At 43.7% G+C, this 16,088-nt stretch overlaps 1 protein-coding gene across 7 annotated transcripts in view; it reads left to right on the plus strand.

Annotated features, from left to right (window-relative positions):
* Positions 1–16,088, plus strand: part of LOC115156990 (astrotactin-1) — a 277,551-nt gene that overhangs the window by 232,995 nt on the left and 28,468 nt on the right. The window lies entirely within an intron of this gene.

Here is a 16,088-nt window from a genome sequence, read left to right on the forward strand (position 1 = left end):
GCCTAAGCCAACTTCCCTGGATGTTCCATGGATGTGTAAGTCATGTAGGTGTTATCCAATGGAAACACAGTCTACATGAAGGGAACAACAACCCGTTTGTGAAGGGGAGAGCCTGGAATCACTCCCCAGTCATGTGCACTTTAAGACAAGTGTTTTAAATATGGTTCAGACAGCTGGGGAAGTAGCTCATACTTTGGAACAGCTTGAAAGTGCGTCAACGGAGCACTTAATGCTAATAGCAGAAACAAGAATCATAAGATCAAGAGATTAGGTGCACAGACAAACATGACAGAGAAGACCTTGTCCTTGAGAAAGTTTGCACTATTTGGGATGTTATTTCAATATACATATGTCTTTTTTATCACAAATACGTAAAATTCAACATTTACGCCGGAAGTACAGTTGAAGTCGGAAGTTTACATACACTTAGGTTGGAGTCATTAAAACTCATTTTACAAACACTCCACAAAAGTCTTGTTAACAAACTATTGTTTTGGCAAGTCGGTTAGGACATCTACTTTGTGCATGTGTAACCGATGTGAAATGGCTAGTTAGTTAGCGGTGGTGCGCGCTAATAGCGTTTCAGTCGGTGACGTCACTCGCTCTGAGACTTGAAGTAGGGTTTCTCCTTGCGTTGCAAGAGCCGCGGCTTTTGTGGCGCGATGGGTAACGATGCTTCGTGGGGTGTCAGTTGTTGATGTGTGCAAGGGTCCCTGGTTCGAGCCCGGGTTGGGGCGAAGAGAGGGACGGAACCTACACTGTTACATTGATGCTGTTGAGCCGGATCATTGGTTGCTGCGGAAAAGGAGGAGGTCAAAGGGGGGGTGAGTGTAACCGATGTGAAATGGCTAGTTAGTTAGCGGTGGTGCGCGCTAATAGCGTTTCAGTCGGTGACGTCACTCGCTCTGAGACTTGAAGTAGGGTTTCCCCTTGCGTTGCAAGAGCCGCGGCTTTTGTGGCGCGATGGGTAACGATGCTTCGTGGGGTGTCAGTTGTTGATGTGTGCAAGGGTCCCTGGTTCGAGCCCGGGTTGGGGCGAAGAGAGGGACGGAACCTACACTGTTACACATGACACAAGTCATTTTTCCAACAATTGTTTACAGACAGATTATTTCACTTGAAACTCACTGTATCACAATTCCAGTGGGTCAGAAGTTTACATATACTAAGTTGACTGTGCCTTTAAACAGCTTGGAAAGTTCCAGAAAATTATGTCATGATTTTAGAAGTTTCTGATAGGCTAATTGACATCATTTGAGTCAATTGGAGGTGTACCTGTGGATGTATTTCAAGGACTACCTTCAAACTCTGTGCCTCTTTGCTTGACATCATGGGAAAATCAAAAGAAATCAGCAAAGACCTCAGAAACAAAATTGTAGACCTCCACAAGTCTGGTTCATCCTTGGGAGCAATTTCCAAATGCCTGAAGGTACCACATTCATCTGTTCAAACAATAGTACGCAAGTATTAACACCATGGGACGCAGCCGTCATATCACTCAGGAAGGAGACGCGTTCTGTCTCCTTGAGATTAACGTTCTTTGGTGTGAAAGTGCAAATCAATCCCAGAACAACAGCAAAGGACCTTGTGAAGAGAAGATGCTGGAGGAAACAGGTACAAAAGTATCTATATCAGCAGTAAAATGAGTCTTATATCGACATAACCTGAAAGGCCGCTCAGCAAGGAAGAAGCCACTGCTCCAAAACCGCCATAAAAAAACCAGACTACGGTTTGCAACTGCACATGAGGACAAAGATCGTACTTTTTGGAGAAATGTCCTCTGGTCTAATGGAACAAAAATAGAGCTGTTTGGCCATGCTGACCATCGTTATGTTTGGAGGAAAAAGGGGGAGGCTTGCAAGCCGAAGAACATCCCAACCGTGAAGCACTGGGTGGCAGCATCATGTTGTGGGGGTGCTTTGCTGCAGGAGAGACTGGTGCACTTCACAAAATATATGACATCATGAGGCAGGAAAAGTATGTGGATATATTGAAGCAACATCTGAAGACATCAGTCAGGAAGTTAAAGGTTGGTCGCAAATGGGTCTTCCAAATGGACAATGACCCCAAGCATACTTCCAAAGTTGTGGGAAAATGGCTTAAGGACAACAAAGTTAAGGTATTGGAGTGGTCATCACAAAGCCCTGACCTCAATCCTATAGAAAATTTGTGGGCAGAACTGAAAAAGCGTGTGCGAGCAAGGAGACCGACAAACCTGACTCAGTTACACCAGCTCTGTCAGGAGGAATGGGCCAAAATTCACCCAACTTATTGTGGGAAGCTTGTGGAAGGCTACCCAAAACGTTTGACCCAAGTTAATCAATTTAAAGGCAATGCTACCAAATACGAATTGAGCGTATGTAAACTTCTGACCCACTTGGAATGTGATGAAAGAAATAAAAGCTGAAATAAATCTCTCTCTACTATTCTGACATTTCGCATTCTTAAAATAAAGTGGTGATCCTAACTGACCTAATACATGGAATTTTTACTAGGATTAAATGTCAAGAATTGTGAAACTGAGTTTCAATGTATTTGCCTAAGGTGTATGTAAACTTCTGACTTCAACTGTATATCATAATGGCTTTTGTTTATAAGCAAAATGATAAACCTCATAATATGGATAGGGGGCAGTATTTTCACGGCCGGATGAAAAAACGTACCCGATTTAAACTGGTTACTACTCTTGCCCAGAAACGAGAATATGCATATTATTAGTAGATTTGGATAGAAAACACTCTGAAGTTTCTAAAACTCTTTGAATGTTGTCTGTGAGTATAACAGAACTCATATGGCAGGCAAAAACCTGAGAAAAAGTCAACCAGGAAGTGGAGGATCTGAGAATTGTAGTTCTTTCTAGTCCCTTTCGAAACTACAGTTTCTGTGTGGTTACGTTGCACTTTCTAAGGCTTCCATTGGCTGTCTAAAGCCTTCAGAAAGTGGTTTGAGCCTTCTCCTGTCACTGGGCAGAGTATAGGAGCTCAGTTACTGAGTGGTCTGCCTGGCAACAAAGGGATTGTATTTGCGCGGTCCCGCGAGCTCCCTGTTTTTTATTTTTGTCCTTGAATGAATACGCTATTGTCCGGTTGGAATATTATCGCAATTTTACGTTAAAAATACCCTAAAAATTGATTTTAAACAGCGTTTGACATGCTTCTAAGGACGGTAATGGAACATTTTGACATTTTGTGTCTCGAATTGCGCTCGCGCGTTAGCCTTTGGATAGTGACCTGAACGCACGAACAAAACGGAGGTATTTGGACATAACTATGGATTATTTCGAACAAAAACAACATTTCTTTGGAAGTAGCAGTCCTGAGAGTGCATTCTGACAAAGATCAGCAAAGGTAAGAGCATATTTCTAATACTAATTCTGAGTTTAGATTGCCCCGAACTTGGCGGGTGTCTGAATCGCCGTGATGGCGAGCTATGTACTCAGAATATTGAAAAATGTGCTTTCTCCGTAAAGCTATTTTAAAATCTGACACAGCGGTTGCATAAAGGAGTTCTGTATATATAATTCTTAAAATAATTATGTATTGTCAACGTTTGATGAGTATTTTTGTAAATTCACCGGAAGTTTTTGGTGGGAATACATTTTCTGAACATCACGCGCCAATGTAAAATGCTGTTTTTGGATATAAATATGAACTTGATTGAACAAAACATGCATGTATTGTGTAACATAATGTCCTAGGAGTGTCATCTGATGAAGATCGTCAAAGGTTAGTGCTTCATTTAGCTGTGTTTTGGGTTTTATTGACACATGTCCTAGCTTGGAAAATGGCTGTGTGGTTATTTTGGTCTATGTACTCTCCTAACATAATCTAATGTTTTGCTTTCGCTGTAAAGCCTTTTTGAAATCGGACAATGTGGTTGGATTAAGGAGAAGTGTATCTTTAAAATGGTGTAAAATAGTCGTATGTTTGAGAAATTGAAATTATTGGATTTTTGAGGTTTTGTATTTCACGCCACGCTGTTCCATTGGATATTGGCTAGGCGTTCCGCTAGCGGAAACTCTTTCCTCAACAGGTTTAACAAACTATTTGGGAGGTCTTGTGTATTTTAAGCGAGGCCATTGCCAGGTGTAATGAAAGTAGTTTATGGTTATTCTTTTTCTGTGTTACTGGACATTACAGTGTGTTTTGCTCCTGTGGTTGTAGTAATGCAAGATGATATTGTGGTGATGTAAACCCATTTGAGGTCAATGTTGTGCTGCCTGGTGGCCAGCGTGTTTTTAATGACCGCATGGAATGCTTGACTCTGTGTTTAACGTCAATCGGTGTAATGAATTGTGCCATGCTCTAAGAGTTAAAAGTTCCTTCGGTTCCCCTCCACCTTCCCTCTCCTTCCTCTACTACTCATGCTCTGCTCCCTTCCTCATCAGACAGCCTGCTATCCTCCACACATGTAGCCACTTACCTCACACATGCACTGTAAATGGGGTAGCCATACTGAAAAGATTACACAAAGGATGGAAGGGGGAAAAACTCATCTTGAGCATGTTGTCTTTTCAAATGGTTCTGATGTATAGCAATAGGAATAACCCAAGCAAAAACAGGACATCAATAAGCTGCTCCCAAACATTTTAAACCTGCATAAGGAAATTTAGTCTATCATAGTTCATGTGGGATTCAATTACATTATGAAGGGCAGCTCAGAACAGATGAAGAAGGATTTTAAAGAACACCAACAAACACCCCATAATATCTGGCCCTGTATGCTCCCTAAATCGTGCCATTGAACGTTACAGCAGACTTTTAGCCCTCCGTAACTGGCTACTTGACTATTGCAGCTCTGTGGGTATAACATTTGAAAATGTTGATACCTTCTGGAAACAAAGCTCATTATAAGGAGGATGGGATCCACCCAAATCATTTGTGTTCCTGGATCCTTTCACAGCATTATAAGGCTGCGTTGAGACAATGACTTATCAATGACCCAAACCCAGCTCAGTTAATCCCTGCCTGTCACGTGTGCTCCCTCTCCGGCCTCTAGGTCACCAGGCTGCTCGTTAGGGCGCACAGCTGTCACCAGCGTTAGGCACATAATGACACTCACATGGACTTCATCACCTCCTTGATTACCTGTCTTATATATGTCACTCCCTTTGGTTTCTCCCCTAGTCGTCATTGTTTCTGTGTCATGTTGGTGCGCTGTTTGTGGTTCTTGTTTTGTTTGTTTATTTATAAAATGTATTCACTCCCTGAACATGCTTCCCGACTCTGTGTGCATCGTTACACTACTATTGTTGCTGAGTTATCATAATGCTTCAGCAAATGTACATTATCCCAGGGGCATTGGAAGACTCAATGTAAGTCATCAAATTGATATCCATCTAACTGCCCCGAATGCCTCTGCTGATCCTACAGCTATTTTATGCAGTAATCATGTGAACCAGAGTTATACTGTTAGCACTGAGGCGGTGTGCCCTAGTAGGAAGCCTACTGTGTGCAGCTCACTCTGCACTAACATAAATAACATGAGCATGTCTACTTCCGCTAAGCTTCCCAGTAAAGCAATGAAAACAATCAAGCATCCCAGAAACGTGTTGAAAATAGCCCACGTTAACATGTACAGTGAGGGGAAAAAAGTATTTGATCCCCTGCTGATTTTGTATGTTTGCCCACTGACAAAGAAATTATCAGTCTATAATTTTAATGGTAGGTTTATTTGAACAGTGAGAGAGAGATTAACAACAAAATAATCCATAAAAACGCATGTCAAAAATGTTATAAAATGATTTGCATTTTAATGAGGGAAATAAGTATTTGACCCCTCTGCAAAACACGACTTAGTACTTGGTGGCAAAACCCTTGTTGGCAATCAGAGGTCAGACGTTTCTTGTAGTTGGCCACCAGGTTTGCACACATCTCAGGAGGGATTTTGTCCCACTCCTCTTTGCAGATCTTCTCCAAGTCATTAAGGCTTCGAGGCTGACGTTTGGCAACTCGAACCATCAGTTCACTCCACAGATTTTCTATGGGATTAAGGTCTGGAGACTGGCTAGGCCACTCCAGGACCTTAATGTGCTTCTTCTTGAGCCACTCCTTTGTTGCCTTGGGCTTGTGTTTTGGGTCATTGTCATGCTGGAATACCCATCCACGACCCATTTTCAATGCCCTGGCTGAGGGAAGGAGGTTCTCACCCAAGATTTGACAAACACCCCCAAAGGATAATGTTTCCACCTCCATGTTTGACGGTGGGGATGGTGTTCTTGGGGTCATAGGCAGCATTCCTCCTCCTCCAAACACGGCGACTTGAGTTGATGCCAAAGAGCTCCATTTTGGTCTCATCTGATTACAACACTTTCACCCAGTTGTCCTCTGAATCATTCAGATGTTCATTGGCAAACTTCAGACGGGCATGTAAATGTGCTTTCTTGAGCAGGGGGACCTTGCGGGCGCTGCAGGATTTCAGTCCTTCACGGTGTAGTGTGTTACCAATTGTTTTCTTGGTGACTATGGTCCCAGCTGCCTTGAGATCATTGACAAGATCCTCCCGTGTAGTTCTGGGCTGATTCCTCACCGTTCTCATGATCATTGCAACTCCACGAGGTGAGATCTTGCATGGAGCCCCAGGCCGAGGGAGATTGACAGTTTTGTGTTTCTTCCATTTGCGAATAATCACACCAACTGTTGTCACCTTCTCACCAAGCTACTTGGCGATGGTCTTGTAGCCCATTCCAGCCTTGTGTAGGTCTACAATCTTGTCCCTGACATCCTTGGAGAGCTCTTTGGTCTTGGCCATGGTGGAGAGTTTGGAATCTGATTGATTGCTTCTGTGGACAGGTGTCTTTTATACAGGTAACAAGCTGAGATTAGGAGCACTCCCTTTAAGAGTGTGCTCCTAATCTCAGCTCATTACCTGTATAAAAGACACCTGGGAGCCAGAAATCTTTCTGATTGAGAGGGGGTCAAATATTTATTTCCCTCATTAAAATGCAAATCATTTTATAACATTTTTGACATGTGTTTTTCTGGATTTTTGTTGTTGTTATTCTGTCTCTCACTGTTCAAATAAACCGACCATTAAAATTATAGACGGATCATTTCTTTGTCAGTGGGCAAACGTACATAATCAGCAGAGGATCAAATACTTATTTCCCTCACTGTAGCTTTAAGAAGGTAACAGTTGACATTCATATTCTGAAAATCTGTGAAACTCACTTAGATAATACCTTTTATACAGTGGTAGCAATACATGGTAATAATATCTACAGAAATGCCAATGGTGGAGGTGTTGCTGTTTATTTTCATAACCACATTCCTGTAAAATGTAGAGGATCCCATGTTAAACACTGAAGTAATATGGCTACAGGTTCACCTATTTTTGTGGGAAGCTGCTATAGACCACCAAGTGCTAACAGTCAGTATCTGGATATTGTGTGAAATGCTTGATAATGTATGTGATATCAACAGGGGTGTATTTTCTGGGTGATGTAAATATTGACTGGCTTTCATCAAACTGTAACCAAACTGCAACCTGCTTTAGGTTATCAGTCAACCTACCAGGTGTGGCAAACCTCTTCAAAGCTAGGAGCGTTTGTCACAAATTAAGTGAGAAACTGTCAACAAAGTCAGCCCAGAATTAAAGTTCTTTCGAACATGACAGTACCTGTATGTTTGTTTCTCTGTCCTGGTCCACCCAGGCCACAGGTAAGGTCAAGGATAGCAGGATTCGGTACACAAATCTGGTTCTCGGTAGGTCCAGGTCTAAACGCCAACAGGTAAGTCCAAAACAGTCCAGCTCGTACACGGTAAATCCAGCCAATGTAGAATGTCTCTCTCTCTCTCTATGGTTCATAGATCCTTCCCACCCTCTCTCTCTCTTCCTGGTTTTTATTGACCTTTTATCTGTGGGTCGGCTCCACCTTCTGAGGGTTCCCCTTGCTTCTGGGAATTGTAGTTTTGGCAGTCGGCCATTTTGTGATCTGTAGTTCTGATCGGGGTGGCCATTTTAGTGATCGGGCAGAGCCCGTTTATTAGTTCTGCCCTCACATATCTGCCATTTATCACTCGACCCCCTTCTTTGCCACACATCTCCCCCCCTAGATCCGACCCCCTAGGTCGGGCTACCGCAGCAAAATATGCGTGCATGCGGGATAACCCATCCACATTTCCCATTTCCTTTCCTGCTCTGTGTTTCAAGTCAAAGTGAAACGGTTGGAGACTCAAAAACCACCGCATCACCCGAGCGTTCTTCTCTTTAGCCCTATGCATCCAGGTGAGTGTCACTGATGAGGGTGAAGTGGCGCCCCAGCAGGTAGTATTTCAGGCTTTCCAGAGCCCACTTTACTGCCAGCGCCTCTTTCTCAACAACTGAGTAGTTGGTTTCCCGTGGTTCCAGCTTCCTGCTTAAAAACAGGATGGGGTGTTCCACCCCTTCTACCTCTTGGGACAGCACTGCTCCCAAGCCGACCTCTGAAGCATCCGTCTGAACCACAAACTCTCTCTCAAAGTCTGGTACCACCAGCACTGGATTACAGCAGAGGGCCTCCTGTAATGTCCTAAATGCTTTGGTGGCCCTTTCATCCCACTTGACCATGTTTGGCCCTCTGGCTCTAGTCATGTCGGTGAGTGGGGCGGCCACTGTGGCATAACTTGGGATGAACTTCCGGTAGTACCCGGTCAGCCCTAGGAAGGCTCGAACCTGCTTCTTATTTACTGGTTTTGGCCATTCTCTAATTGCCTCCACCTTCTTACGTTGGGGTTTGATTAATCCTCTTCCCACGGTGTATCCCAGATACTCCGTTTCCTCTAACCCCACATAACACTTGGCAGGGTTCGCCGTGAGCCCTGCCTTTCTAAGGGCGTCTAACACCGCCTGTACCCGGGGTAAGTGGGATTCCCAATCTGGGCTGTAGATCCCCACGTCATCTAAATAAGCTGCGGCGTATGCTTGGTGCGGTTTTAGGACCTTGTCCATGAGCCGTTGAAAGGTGGCTGGGGCCCCGTGTAGGCCGAATGGCATGACGGTGTATTGAAACAAACCGTCAGGGGTTGCAAATGCTGTCTTTTCTTTGGCCCTGGGGGTCAGAGGAATTTGCCAGTACCCTTTTGTCAGGTCCAGGGTCGTAATGTACCGAGCTTTACCAATTTTCTCCAGTAGTTCGTCTACTCTGGGCATGGGGTAGGCATCAAACTTGGAGATTTCATTTACCTTCCGAAAGTCGTTACAGAACCGCAAAGACCCATCGGGCTTGGAGACCATCACAATTGGGCTAGACCACTCACTATGTGACTCTTCGATCACTCCAGCTGTCAACATTTTCTCCGTCTCTGCTCTAATCGCTGCCTGTCGAGCCTCGGGTACCCGATATGGCCTCATGCTCACTTTTCTCCCTGGTAGGGAAACGATATCATGAGCTGTAACCTCAGTTCGGCCGGGTACTTCTGAAAACACATCTCTGTTTTTCTGGATCAGGGTCTTTACTTCCTGTACTTGTGCTGGGGACAAAGTAGGTGAAATATTTACTTCAGCTGTCTCCTGAGTGTGTGTGGGGTACGTGACCATTAGTGTTTCTCTCTCTCTCCATGCTTTTAACAGGTTTATGTGATAGATCTGTTCCTGGGGCCGTCGACCTGGCTGTCGGATCCGATAATTAACTTCTCCTATTCTCTCCAGTACTTCATATGGTCCTTTCCATGTGGCTAGTAGTTTGCACTCTACCGTGGGGATCAGCACTAACACCTTATCTCCCGGTTGAAATTCCCTCAGGGTAGCCTGCCGGTTATAAGTGTGCCGCTGGTGCTCTTGTGCTTGTCTCATGTGCTCTCTGACGATGGGCATGACTGTGGCTATCCTGTTTTGCATTGCCGTGACGTGCTCTATGACACTAGTATACGGGGTGGATTGGTGTTCCCAGGTTTCCCGGGCAATGTCTAAGATTCCCCAGGGGTGCCTCCCATATACCAGCTCGAAGGGAGAAAACCCCAGCGAGGCTTGAGGAACCTCTCTAATGGCAAACATCATATGGCAACATGCAATCCCAGTTTTTCCCATCCTTGTCGATTACCTTCCTGAGCATTGACTTCAGGGTCCGGTTGAATCTCTCAACCAGCCCGTCCGTCTGTGGATGGTAAACCGATGTCCTCAACTGTTTCACCTGCCACAATTTACAAAGGTCTGCCATAAGGCGGGACATAAAGGGGGTCCCCTGGTCAGTAAGGATCTCCTTTGGGACCCCAACCCTAGTGAACAATAGCACTAGTTCCTTGGCGATATTTTTGGAAGCCATTGTCCGAAGGGGAATGGCTTCTGGGTAGCGAGTGGCATAATCTAGAATGACCAGAATGTATTGGTGCCCTCTGGCAGATTTGGGTAGTGGGCCCACTATGTCCATCGCTATCCTCTCAAATGGCGTTTCGATTATGGGGAGTGGCACTAACGGGCTTCTAAACGCTGGTCGGGGAGCTGTTACCTGGCACTCCGGGCACTCTCCACAATGCCGAGCCACTTCAGCCTGAATTCCTGGCCAGTAAAACCTCCTTACAATCCGGTCTCGGGTTTTATCGATACCAAGGTGTCCACCCAGAATGTGCCCATGAGCTAGATCCAGTACTGTCTTTCTGTACCGGGTGGGGACCAACAACTGTTCCACCACATCAACCCCTATTTTTGAGACTCTGTACACCAAACCATTTTTCATGATGAAGTGGGGAAAACTATTAGGCATCATCCTATCATTTATGGGAGTACCATCTATGACCTGCACGTCTGCTCTGGCTTGCTGCAGGGTTGGATCCTGGTGTTGGGCCGTCCCGAAATTAGTCATGGACCCTGCCAGGTCTGCTGGTTCTAGATAGTCGTCCTCTGGATTCAGATCGACCCCAGCCCCACTAGTACTGGGCTGTTCATTATCAACGAGGTTTGCCACTTCATCCTCATCCTCCCCTACTAGTACCTGTGAGGTTGGCCCCTGGGAGACCTCTTTTCTTGACCTTGGTTGAAGGCCCCATGCTTCTTCCTGCTTGGTCAGGGTTGTTGGCTTCTCAAATATGCCGTTCTTTTTACCTAACTTTGCAAAGTTAGGAAAGTATCTATCCAATATTACATCATATGGCATCTTTGGGACCACGCCGACCTCATAATCCAGCAGACCGTCCTCTGTTTGTATGCTCACTAATGCTGTGGGGTACAGACGGGTATCCCCATGAATGCACGTAACACTGATATCCTGACTTGTATCCAGTTTATGCGTCGGCACTAGGTTTGCAACGACCAGGGTTAGCATACTGCCGGAATCCAGTAGTGCTTCAACCTCCTTCCCTTCAACCTTCACCCTGCACATATGTTTGTTTCTTGATCTTTCAAGTACAGTGGTTACCACGGGACATGCATACCATATCTCATCTTCTTTTTCACCGAGGTTACATTGCATTGGCTCTTCTTTAATAGGGCAGTAGGCTGCAATATGTCCCGGTCGATTACAATTGTAACAGGTAATAGGGTTCCGGGGGGGAGACCTCCTCGACCCCCAGTCCCGGTTTCCGGTTTTTCCCTTAGTGTCTCGGCCCGATTCTGATTCTTTCCTCATGGCCCCACGCTGCTCTCCTCCCCCTCCCCCTGTTGGCACAGTCTTACCCTGTCCGCTGGTTCGCCCAGGCCTGGGGAATGGAAATCTTTCCTCCTGCGCCTGCTCAGCTGTTCCTGCCGTACAATACCGTTCAACCAGGCCCACGAGATGGTCGGCGGAAAGTACCTCGTTCTGGCCAACCCATCGTCGCACTTCTTGGGGTAGACCTCGCTGAAACTGGTTGAGTACGATGGTCTCGACGACCTCGGCGGACGAACGGGTCTCCGGTCGCAACCATTTCCGTGCCAGGTGAATCAAGTCGAACATCTGTGTTCGGGGGGGTTGTCCCGGTCTGTAGGACCACTGGTGGAAGCGGTGTGCCCTCACGGTATCGGTCACTCCCAGTCTAGTCAGAATCTCTCCCTTGAGTTTATCGTAATCCTGTGCATCCTTCAACTCCAGGTCGAAATATGCTTTTTGAGCATCCCCTGCCAGGTATGGTGCCAGAAGCCCTGCCCATTCTTCTTTCAGCCACTTCTCCCTCTCTGCCGTCCTTTCGAAGGTGGTAAGATATGCTTCCACATCATCATGCGCTGTCATTTTTTGAAGAAAATTATTGGCCCACCTTTGGGTATTTGCAGCTGGTAACTGAGCCCCAATTTGGTCCGCTAGCCCCTTTAGGCCTTCTCTTAACTCCCGGGTGTTTCTCTCTTGCTCTTCTCTGAGCAGCTGGTTGGTGTGGTGCTGGACCTGTAACGTGTCCTGATACATTCGCATTGCATCCTGATGAGCTATTTGTTGAGCTCTAGTTGCCTCTTGTTGGGCGGCCACCGCTTGTAACAGGGCCTGTATGGCTCCCTCCATACTAATTTTCCTGAAAAAACTGTCCTAACCAAACAAAGCCACAAAAAAAATAAAAATAAACCTGACTCCCCTTTGGAGTGCTAACTAAACTTTTTTTTAATTTATTTTTTTATTTTTTCTACCTAACCAGCGGTATGGTTAATCCAGTGCCCACATTCTCCACCACGTGTGGCAAACCTCTTCAAAGCTAGGAGCGTTTGTCACAAATTAAGTGAGAAACTGTCACCAAAGTCAGCCCAGAATTAAAGTTCTTTCGAACATGACAGTACCTGTATGTTTGTTTCTCTGTCCTGGTCCACCCAGGCCACAGGTAAGGTCAAGGATAGCAGGGTTCGGTACACAAATCTGGTTCTCGGTAGGTCCAGGTCTAAACGCCAACAGGTAAGTCCAAAACAGTCCAGCTCGTACACGGTAAATCCAGCCAATGTAGAATGTCTCTCTCTCTCTCTATGGTTCATAGATCCTTCCCGCCCTCTCTCTCTCTTCCTGGTTTTTCTTGACCTTTTATCTGTGGGTCGGCTCCACCTTCTGAGGGTTCCCCTTGCTTCTGGGAATTGTAGTTTTGGCAGTCGGCCATTTTGTGATCTGTAGTTCTGATCGGGGTGGCCATTTTAGTGATCGGGCAGAGCCCGTTTATTAGTTCTGCCCTCACATATCTGCCATTTATCACTCGACCCCCTTCTTTGCCACACAGGGTAGTTACAAACAGCACAGGCATGAAATCATCAACATTTATTGATCACGTCTTTACTGATGCTGCAGAAATTTACTTTAAAGCAGTATCCAAATCCATCAGATGTTGTGATCACAATATAGTAGCCATATCTCGGAAAACCAAAGTTCCAAAGGCTGGGCCTAATATAGTGTATGAGGTCATACAAGAAGTTTTGTAGTGATTCCTATGTTGATGTAAATAATATTTGTTGGTCTGTGGTGTGTAATGAGGAGCAACCAGACGCTGCACTTGACACATTAATGAAATTGCTTATTAAATTACTCTAAAAACTGTTTAATCCCCGTGGATTGATGAGGAACTGAAAAATGCTATGGTTGAGAGGGATGGGGCAAAAGGAATGGCAAATATGTTCTGGCTACACAACCGATTGGCAACGTACTGCAAATTGAGAAATGTGTCTAAACAAAATAAAAAATAAAGTATACTATGAAACAAAAATAAGTTATAAAAACTGATAGTAAAAAGCTTAAATGAAATGTTACATTTTATTTTTGACATTTATTTATTGAATATTCTAAACGTACAATATACTTGCAGTGAAGCTGCTCAACAACTACATCATACCAGTCATCCAACAGATTCCCATTCGGAGCTACACACAGAAGCATCCGGGGTCAATGCCCTGCTCAAGATCATGTTGACCGATCTACCACCAGGCCAACAAACGTGAACCCGAACCCTCCGAGAACCCCCCCACAGTTCCCCAATAGCTGTCCCTCAACCATTCGAGACCCCTCCCACAGTCCCCCAGGAAGAAAAATAAAAAATATAATTAATTCCATTCCCCACACCCAAGAACCCCCCCAATGCACCAACAACCAAGAGAATGAACTAAAGAGAAAAAGGAAAAGGCAGAAGAAAACAGCAAACAACAATGCAAAAAAAAATATAGTAATAATAATAATACATTTAAAAAAAAGGACATCAAGGACAACTAAAATCATAACAGCAATGCCAACTGTATATGTTTGTGCATGTCTGGCACTATTACATGTATGTGTGTGTTCATGTATGTGTTTGTTTGAATGAGAGTTTGTGTGTATATGCATGTGTACAAACACCTGCATGGCATCAGCCTCAGGCAAACCGGCATTAGTTGTAAAAACACTGCCACTTAGTGTCATTCAAATGTACTTTTTATTATGTTTTATATTGACTTTTTTTTTTAAATATCTTTTTTTTAACTTTATTTTTATATTTTTATCTCCCACACAGCAACTCCACATACCAACCCTCATCTTCCCTCAGCCCATCCCATCTATCTCTGCTAGCCACCCACTTCGGGTTTCTACGCAACACATATCTTTCAACTATGCTGTGATATTTAATGTACAATTTCAATCTGTCTAATCGAATAGAATCCACCGATTGTGAGTTGAAGATAAATACTTTTACTATGAGTATTAGTATATTAGTAATTGACTGACCCAGTCTCTCCAGATCTCCTAACAGTACTATTTCTAGGGTAAATTTTAGATCAATGCAATGCATTTTCTGCCATTCCTTAACCAGAGACCAGAAACAGGCTACCTGAGGGCAATACCAAAATAAATGGTCTATTGATTCTGTATCCTCACAACAAAATCTGCAGATTTTCGATGATTTTATGCCCCAAATATTCAACATTTTGTTGGTGGCAAGAATTCTATATAATAATTTTAGCTGAAAAACACGAAGTCTTGAATCTTGCGTTGTTTTATATATCAACTCATACACCCTGTACCATGGAATCGGTGCATCAAAAATCTCTTCCCAACTATTTTGCAATCTGTATGGCACAGTTGTCAACATCCTGGTCCTCAAATGAAACTGGTATACTTTCCTATTTATGCTATTTTTAATCCTCCACCAGTTTTGATCCTTTATATTGGGCAGACAGACCAGTTCCCTACCTCCTCCTGCTGCCACCTGCCTCCTCCATTTTTGGGGTAATGCTGTAATCAATTGGTTGTACTCTTGGATTGAGCAGATCTTTCTGTACAATTGTCCATGAAGGACATAACTCTACCATTCCAATTTACAATATCATTTAATAACAAAATACCCTTTCAAACATCTTTCCCATAAATACAGGTATTTTATCAACCAGCACATTTGAGTTCAGCCATAATATTTGTTGTAATATTTGTTCTATCTTTTTAGGGGGATTAAATTGAAATTGTAGCCAGCTCTGCAATGCTTGTTTGAAAAAGAGAGATACTTTGAAAAAAGTATAATTTTCAATTAATCAAAAATGAGACATGGCAATCTGCACAAAGGCAAAAAGGCAATTTTTAAACAATGGATGAGCTTTTCTTAGTAATCTACTTGAGAACCATTTAGGGTTCAAATAAAACTTTTGAATGAGTGAAGCTTTTAGAGAGAGGTTTAGTGCTTTTATATGTAATAATCTCAACCCACCCAATTCCTATTCATTATGTAGATGGGCATGTTTTATTTTGTCTGGTTTAGCGTCCCAGATAAAGCTAAATATTTTTTGCTCATATGATTTGAAAAATGAATCATCAGGAGTAGGCAGCGCCATTATGTAAATGAGTAAACTGAGATGACTAAGGAGTTTATCAGGGCAATTTTTCCATAAATAGACAGGTATTTACCTCTCCATGGCTGCAGGATCTTGTCTATTTTTACAAGTTTTCTATTGAAATTCATTGTGGAGAGCTTATTTATATATTTTGTGATATGAATATCGAGTATGTCTACTTCACCATCAGCCCAATTTATAGGTAAACTGCAGGGTAATGTAAAAGTAGTATTTTTTTTAAGGATCCAATACATAATATTGTACACTTATCATAATTAGGTTTCAGTCCAGAGAGTACAGAAAAGTTATCTAGATCTTCAATGAGCCATTGCAGGGATCTAGCTTGTGGACTTAATTAACTTGAGTCATCGGCATACATGGACACCTTTGTTTTTCAGCCTTGGATTTCTAATCCTCTAATGTTGTTATTGGATCTGATTTCAATA

The sequence above is a fragment of the Salmo trutta genome, chromosome 21, assembly GCF_901001165.1.
Source record: "Salmo trutta chromosome 21, fSalTru1.1, whole genome shotgun sequence".
In the NCBI taxonomy this organism is placed as follows: Eukaryota; Metazoa; Chordata; class Actinopteri; order Salmoniformes; family Salmonidae; genus Salmo; species Salmo trutta.